The 9,311-nt window shown below is 36.7% G+C and overlaps 1 long non-coding RNA gene across 1 annotated transcript; it reads right to left on the bottom strand.

The window, feature by feature from the left end:
• Positions 1-2,076: 2,076 nt before the first annotated feature.
• Positions 2,077-3,066, bottom strand: LOC134824527 (uncharacterized). The gene is made up of 3 exons (XR_010161422.1): positions 2,879-3,066; positions 2,647-2,716; positions 2,077-2,320 (listed from the first exon to the last, which is right to left on the bottom strand). It is a non-coding gene; the product is annotated as an uncharacterized LOC134824527 (long non-coding RNA).
• Positions 3,067-9,311: the final 6,245 nt, after the last annotated feature.

Genomic DNA, 9,311 nt, shown 5'->3' with positions numbered 1-9,311 from the left:
GGACAACTGGAACCTTTTGGGCCATGCACAAGCCAATAGCCGGTATGGTCCTGCAGTGGGGTCTCCTTGTCCTTGGATCTGTGTTTTGATCCGTATTTTCTTAAAATTTTCCATTTGTGTCACCTAGACTCACCTATTAAATGTTAATCGACACCACTGGTCCTAATAAGATTTAGTCATGGCACGACTACTCAAACGTAACAGTTAAAGAGGCCGTGTGACATACTATTATATTCTTATAATTATATCATATGAATTGATTGCACTGCTAATAATAAATAAAATACTTCGTTTCACTAAAATACTTTGTTTTACTAAAATAATACGACAAAAATCAACGAATTTTATCAAATTACTCGACTTTCACACTTAATTTTGCTCCAAAAGCCGCGCACCATCAAATATGGCACCTAGGCAAAACTCACTGATCGTTCAAAAAGATATAACAAATTTGGTACTCTGAAAATTCTCACAGTCTCTAAAAAAAACAATGGTACAAAAATTTTGAAATTCAGAGCAAGTTTATTTTTATCATGCACCATTTTTATCATTTAATGGGTCCAAGTTACTGCAGACATATTTCACTATGTGTTTACCGTGTTTGTGTGCCCATCATATTTTACAGATTGGGGCGATATTTTGAACAATTCTATTTTATATTCATTTATTGCTGTACTCTGTAAAATTTGAAAAGTATTTAATAAAAAATGTGCTTTCGCGCCAATGCGGGCGCGCAATTTTTTCACAAGTAAAGAAACAACAACGCCGTGAGGCGGGCGCGCGCGCTACTGCAAGTGCAAGGGCTCTGGATAGAGCAACACCCCTATTATATACTAGACACTAGTGATACAATGATCGCAACAATCCCCAGGCACACAGGAGGACTATTGACGGATGTTACTCGTCTAAATTTCGAAGTAGCGCGCGCCGCTTTCTTCACGGCAAGTGCTACGAAGTAGCGCGCGCCAGGCCATTAACAATGGTCAAGAGGACTTCAGTGCAAAGAAACTGCTGCTAACTCGCGAGCGCGCCCATAGCAGTGAGTAGCAGTGAGCAGCAGTTAGCAGCAGTTTCTTTGCACTATGCCACTTTAGTCCTCATGTGGGCAGTAATCGAATCAAATATATAATATTTGACTAATATCAAATATTATAACTTTTTAGGTATTTTAGCCTTTTTCTCGGAGTGTATGGTCCGAGGCAAATGCTACAAAGTAGCACTTGCTGGGTCAATCCATTAACAATGAACTTGTAGCGCGATGCGTTACTGTGCCGCGCCGCGCACTCAATGAGGCTTCTCACAGCTAGATCGGCGAAATGCGCTACTGTGCCGCGCCGAGCTGCCATGAATTGACATCGTCAATTAACAATGAACAAATGACTAACGAACCGTGGCTCCTTTACGTACATAGAAATTGACGCGGCTATTAGAATTGGCGCTGCTCTGAAGAATACACAATAGTCATTTTGATTTTATGTGTTGATTTACAGTATCACGCCAACTTTTAGCCGTGCTAATTTTAATGTGGACGACACACGGTGATAAATTTGATCGTCAACAATAATAAAAAGTACAAAACAATTCAATTTCATTTAATTCAGAGATTAATTTTAATTGACGATGTCAATTCATGGCAGCTCGGCGCGGCACAGTAGCGCATCTCGCCGATCTAGCCAGTGAGAAGCCTTATTAAGTGCGAGAAGCCTTATTAAGTGTGAGAAGCCTTATTAAGTGCGCGGCGCGGCACAGAAACGCATCGCGCTACAAAGATTAACTTTATTCATTATTTATATAATTAATTAATTTTAATTCAGAGATAAAGCAACTATCAGATACTTGATTTTACTTAACTTGAAGTTATTAGTTTGTAGTTAACACGTTGTTTTCCTTCGATTCGTGTCCAAAAGCATTATATCAATTTCATTTTATATTCATCACTTATATTTGGTGATTGCAGATTTGAGATTGCCCTTTTTTATTAAAAAATAAATAAATACCAAAACACCCGGATCGATGAAGTTTTTTTCGAACAAATGCTATAATCTATTTTAGGGCTGACAGAGAAAAACAAAAACGTTGGAGGAAAGAATTACTGGGGTATTTTCAATATCATATTCTGTTATTATGAATTTCAGTTATTTTGCTTGCAATTATAAGCAAAGAACAAAAGCTAAATCAAATCTTAATCAAACTAAAAATGTTTGCAACTTTTTAATTCCAAATCTGAAATCTTCAAAATCACGATGGTGGTCTCAAACTTTAGTCTTTACTAATAATCATTTATTGGGTTATTTTATTCTTTAACTTCGTCTGATCAAATCTGAAAGCAAAATGTTTGATAAATACGATAAAAAATTTTTTGTTAGTAGTCACGTATTATAATATATCAGTGTTCAATCAATTCTAAAAATAAGCTACTTTTTTGTTTATACATGCAATTAGGCGGTTAACAAATGACAATGCGCCCGGTAAATTGAAATACGTTTTAATTAGTTTATATAAAATACGTGTCAATGTCATTTCTAAAAATTGAAAATGATTTTACTAACAAATTTGAAGCATTTAATTTGAAATGCTGTTTCTGTATAATTATATAAAGAAGACGATTGATCAAAAAAATTTATGATCAACTAATTTTATTTTCACCTTCAGAGGTCTCTACTGCAAAACGAGCTGCTCTGTTCTGTACGGCAACGACGTCGTTAGTTTCGTCTCTCTTTGATAGTTAACAGTTAAGGGGTGTTCATGCTCTTTTTAAATATTGGTCCAGTCACTATTGCGATTTTCAAACGTACCCAAAATGATTAAAAAACCCCGCAGATAATTTCCAATGTCGCTGTAGGATATTATTATCATTAATGTTTTTGATAGGATTTACCTTCTCTATAGACCTTTCCACTCTGCCTGTCATAAAAGCGTCATCGTCCTTCGCTTTATTCTTTTTGCCTCTCCCAGCAAGTGTTGGCTCTATGAAGATAGACACCAGCAGCGCCAAAACAACCAAATTGAACAGCTTCATTTTACTGGCTATTTAGCACCGAATGAAAACAATTAAATATGTTTTAATTGATAAAATTTAAATACTAATTGAGTCATGTTAAAGTGAAAAATGAAAAAGTGCAATACTATAAAAATGTTGAAGCTGACTGAATATCGAACAGTTACCTCAAACATCTTAAATAGTCTAAAGTTTACGCAACAATTACATCATCGAAACTAAAACAAATGGTTATTACAACATGTTACAATAACCAGGCAAAGTTTGTGATCGTGATCGGAATTTACACCGCTCTGTGGTCCACTGATCTACATTCTACATTCACAATAACAAGGGGCACACAAACGTCACAATGGTTATGACGACGGACTCAGCAACATGTAGTTGAGTGGAAATGGGAATACTTGTTCGGTGAGGGAAACTATTGTGTGAACATCAACATGACAGAGTTTGTAAATTTGAGTCAAAAGAGAAAACTTAGATTACGTCAACTGTCTATGTTGCAACCGATGTGCAATGGTTCTTGATCTGAGAGCTTGTAAAATGTAGAGTTGTAATGCCATTACAACTAATGGTAGAAATATTGCCAAATCTTTATAGTTACGTTTAACTTGTCTGGGCTATGTGTGAAACCTTTAGAGCTCAAACTATATGTGCTTTTTTGTGTGAAATTAAGGTATTTTGGCGAGGAATTCAGTTAAGTAGTCGGCAAAAAGCACATAAAGTTTGAGCTCTAATTAAATCATGAATTGCAAATGAAGTTTAAACAAATATCAGAACTCAGACTAAATGATTAATTTATTAAAACGTTATCAACTTTAAAGAAAATGTCAGGTATAAAAGTAATACTATAAGTTTTTAGGATCGGAAAATTTAAAATAAGAATCGCGATCCCAGATCCACTCGATCCATAACGACCAAAATTACTTATATCTTCGGTAACATCCTGAATCAGAAACTCGGCTAATATCAGTTCCTACAAAGTGTGACATTGGAAATGAAATGACACAACTAAAGACGATATGAATATAAAAAAACATAACTCTTGTGCCCCAATACAATAGAAAACCTTTAAGATAAATCCAATAATGGAATCCCAAACGGGTCCATGGCATTGAGCCCCAATGGACGTATAGTTCTTAGTTTCTGAATATAACGGTGTTCATCCACTTCTAGAGTTCTTGGGCTACTATTACTGAGAATTGACACTTTAAAAATTAAAATCATTTAAAATCGTGTTAAAATCAGATCTAGAATGTACTTACTTCAAGTCATCGTTATGCATGCATTTATTCTTTATGAATTGTTATTTGTATTTATGCTTCCTTGAATTATATGTCAACTTCAAAGTGGAATAAATTTGTTCGGTGCTTGGCACCGGGAAAAACTTGACCATGTCAGTACAAGTGCGATGATGCGTGATGGTGGTGCGATGAATTAAGGGCATCCATAATGACATAAATATTACATATTGAAGTCTGAAGGTCCATAATGTGATAAACCTCGATCGAATTTGTGTCGCTTAAAGGCCCAACTAAATAAAAACGAAATACTGCAAGAATCAAGATTACTGTATAGATGACATAACACTTGCACGGCCTGAGTTTAGGTTCAAAATAGCACAATTAATGATTGCACAACTGCTGAGAGACTCATTCAATATTGTATTACTGGTACTGCTGATAGTTGTATTGGTAACCTATTGGAACTGGAATCGTGTGTGTTTCTTTGTCTTACTATGACTTTGCTATTAATGACCAAATCGATCGGATATGAGTCTAATACCTCAACACCAGTAGGCATTAACGCTTCACTTTTAAACCAGGATTATTATCGGAAATAATGAACTGGTCAAATTAGAGCGTCCATCGTCATGTAAAAATATTTGGCCCATTTTAAATGAGTACTTGCTGTACATCATAAAGAGGTCGATAAAGACGAAAACTGTTGCTGCTGTCACACAATTTATAATCATTGAAAATAAAAGTTCCGTAATACCTGATTTTGTGACTAATTCTGTAACGATCGTCCTGAAATTGTGGTTTACAACTATTTCTAGCCTCAAAATCGAGGGTGCTAATCGATATCTAAAGTAATGACTTGCGTATGTAAAAGCAACTCGTTACCTGGGTACCCCAAGGTTATAAGCAACTCGCTGCAGCCTGTAATTTGCTCATACTTAAGATGTATCAAAATACACATTACATAACTATTCAACATTTGAGGGTCATGCGGTCATGGCTTTGCATGTTTTCATGGATATCACTATCTATCAGGGTTAAAAGCCTATATTTGTATATTTTGAGAACCATATTACTTAGAGGGCTGTCTAACACCTTAAATGAACCGCAATATCGCCATGATTATGGTCAACTTTTTGATCAACTTGGTTCCCGTACTGTAGTGCGACACGTACCCTATTGCGACACGTACCCTAGTGCGAAACCTTCAAGATCGACACTGTCGCACTAAAGTACGCTACCTGGATCGTAGTGCGACACGTACTGTAGTGACTAGTGCGAAAGAGGGTGTTTTTGTCGGACTTCGCACTAGAGTACTTGTCGCACTAGAGTACGATTAACATCAACTATATGCCTAAACCCTTAATTTTTTGGATTATATGTTCTTCTAGCGATGGTAATCAACAACTTAAGCACGCATAAAGATAGTAGCAGTCCTCAAATTTCTGGCCAAGCACTCGTTCAATCTTAAGTACTCCCAAATCGTAAGTACTACTGCTCCAAATACTCACACTCGACTTTCATCGTGAGCTCGATTGTACATACACGCCGTGGCTTGCTTAACGGCGAAGTCAACACCTTCAATCGTATGATGTACCAGATAGCTTGTTTATGTGTACGGGTTTCACATAGCCATGTGTATACGCGTACTGCGGTCGCGCGCTACTGCAAGCGGGAGGGCTCTGGTTAGATTTAGAGCAATGTACGAGTCAGCTCTAGCTTATGATACGGCACATGTGCAGTTTTGATTGTGTCACAAATTATTCTATAACTCAAACCTAATCTGTCTGCACATTACGCTATCACGTCATTAAGAAAGCTGTCACGAATAAACAATCAGAAACAATCAGAGACATAAATGGGCCCAGTTCTTATCTGCCACCCCCTAAAGTAACATTACTACTGATAATATTTTCACCTTACCACTATTTCCATTTACACTGCTCACACAACAATCAACTCTGCCCTGCTCACTTATCGTTAATTACCAACACAAGTAGCTTATAAAACAGTGCGTGTGATCATCTGTCGTATCAAATTAAATCATTTTTCACTATGTTTTTAATAAATAAATCATGGTATGCAAGTTTTAATTTTAAAGTTTTTGGTTTAAAGAATAAACGATAAAGGTTACATCATAATTTTCAGCATTCATTTTCATTTATATTTAAATAAAATTATATTGTTATGTATCATATGATTTTGTAAATATTGGCTGGTGTATCAAAAACCGGTCCCCAAACAAAACATATTAGACGAAAAATATATTTTTTCTCCCAAGTCACACTGAAAAATTGCAACTTTTTGGAAGGTTAATAAATTATTGAACCATTAATTTTCATTGTGGGATGAAAATAAAATTTGATAAGCATGTTCTTATAGGCTTATAACTTTAAGTTCACAACTAAGGTCGGTTTATCAGATCGTTTAGTCAAACGAACACGGTTATAACGATCTAAAACGGTCAACATCTTACTATATATAAAGCGAGACGATATATATATTATATATATTCTAGTATTGTAGACGATGCTTTCAACAAATTTAGTGATATAACCAATAGGAAAAACTTGTATGCCCCTAAAAATAAGGATGAGACGACTACTTGTCTAATACCCATGGTGATGGATCAGAATCCAGCACTTCCCAACATGGGGAGCATTATTCACAAGTATAAGCACCTTCTTAATCTCGATCCAGCCTTGAAGAAGCTAGTACGTGCTGACAGTGTATTAATTGTAAGTCACCGAAAGAATCAAACTATCGGTGGCATGCTTGTACACAATAAGTATCGTGCTAGTGGAACTGTAAGCAGTGATAGAGATGGAGAAGCCACTGCTAGTCAATTTCTTGAACCAGACGCTGCAATATTGCCGGCTGTTCGGGAGGCTGACAACGCAGGGTGCCATGCCTGTGGAAAATGCTATGTTTCTAAGCAAAGTTTCCTGTCCCCTTGTTCCAAATTTAGTAGTCACCATTCTAAACAAGTTTTCCCTATTACTAAATATGTAACTTGTCAGAGTAATAACCTTATTTATTTAATGGAGTGTAGAACTTGTAAACAGTCGTATGTAGGATATACTACTTCTAATCTCCCTAAGAGATTTTCTAATCATTAGAGCCACATTAAGAAAGGTATCAGAAGTTGTAAGTTAGTAAATCACTTTTTAGATATTGATCTTGATTTAGATTTTAGTTCAGTAGCCTTATATAACTCTTCACTTAGTACGCACCTTTCTGTTATTATAGTGGACGCTCTTGAATTTAAACCTGAAATAAGTCAAGCAGATAGGGAAAAGGCCATGGAAGCTAGAGAGGGGTTCTACCAGACCCAATTGAAAAACCCTTGAGCGTTATGGGGGTATGAACACCCTCGATAGTAACCACATCCTTTTTAAATCCGCTGGAGCTTAGTGTTTAGTTTATTTATTTTATTTGACATGATCTCAGCCTATTAACCCGTGTTTAGTTTAAAATATTGCTATCAGAGACGTGTTATATTCATTACTATTTATATATTTTTACTGCTTGATTCAGAGAAATCTAGCTTTTTCCGAGAAACTAATCTTTAATAGATTAGATAAAATGTACGCAGCCATTCTTTTCGTTTGATTATTACTCAGTATATTTTAGTTTTGTACCGTTTTAAGTCACATAGTTTTGTACGTCTTCCTAAGACTTGTTTTCCTTTCCTAGTTTGTAAGTTATTTTAAAGATTTGTGAATATTCCAGTTGCTTTTAGAACAATTTTATCTCAGATAACGATGTTTAATAAAATGATGCAAAGACTTATTTCAAAGATCTAATCAACACCGACTTTTAATGTGTAGGAGTACAGCTACAAAATATATATATATATTTATTTATCCGTGCCATTTTACTGACACCACGGCATCAACTTTAACACGACTTTCCGCAAAAAACCGTAAAAGATATACAACTGAAACTTTTTTGACTGGGTCAAATGCTGAAGATTGGTTAAAGGGTGTGATCATTGTTATTGGGAAGAAAGGAGACACTTCAGTCTGCGGGAACAACAGAGGGATCACCTTAAGGTCTACAGCATCCAAGCTTTTTCAGATGATTCTTCTTAAGCGGTTACATGCTGGTATGGAGTGTCTCCTCAGGGAGAATCAGTGCGGATTTAGACAGAACCGCTCATGTATTGATCAGATTTATTCTCTCCGAACTATTATTCATAACTGTCTTGAGTTTAACATTCCTCTTTACATTAATTTTGAGGATTTCAAGGCAGCGTTCGATTCTATCAGAAGGGACTTTATTTGGTGCAGTATGAGACACTATGGGCTGCCTGAAAAATATGTCAGAATATTTCAGTCATTTTTTGGGGGTACCATAAGTGCCGTGAGGGTTAATGGGGAGCTGACAGACTGGTTTGATGTTAACTCAGGCACAGGTCAGGGTGACATTCAAGCACCTCCTGTCTTTAATTTCTGCCTAAACTTTTCTGCATTTCTGGCTGAGACCAACAAGATCATCAGTCAAGGCGCAGTGCTGCAGAAAGAGATGAAGACGGTCGAGGAAAAGGTCATTCTGGACACCGATTATGCTGATGACATGGCTATTATGGACAACTCAGGGGAAGGCCTACAGGAATCAACTGATCTATTAGTTCATTACAGCTCCTACGCTGGGCTCAGAATAAATGCAAAGAAGACCCAATGCATGGCTGTAAGCAAGTGCGCCTCTCAGCGACCTTTCATCAAGGATGATTGTATTGAGCTGTTGGTTGAGGGTGAACCCGTCGAGCAGGTTAGCAACTTTGTCTACCTGGGTGCAACTATCAGTGGCGATGGGACAATCAACAGAGACCTGGATGTCCGTATCCAGAAGGCTAATGGCGCCTTTCATCAGCTCTGGAACATTTGGAATAGCAGAACTATAAAGACTCCAACCAAGATCAGGATCTATAGGGCTGCTGTCCTCACCATCTTGTTGTATGGAGCTGAAGTCTGGAACACCACCAAAAAGCAGATGAAACGTTTCGAGGTTTTCCATCAAACCTCCTTGAGAAGGATCCTTAGGATTAAATGGTTCTTTCATGTGACCAA

The sequence above is a fragment of the Bolinopsis microptera genome, chromosome 12, assembly GCF_026151205.1.
Source record: "Bolinopsis microptera isolate Bmic1 chromosome 12, MBARI_Bmic_1.0, whole genome shotgun sequence".
Lineage (NCBI taxonomy): Eukaryota > Metazoa > Ctenophora > Tentaculata > Lobata > Bolinopsidae > Bolinopsis > Bolinopsis microptera.
The sequence above is the reverse complement of the archived record's forward strand: the minus strand, read 5'-3'. Positions and strand labels throughout refer to the sequence as shown.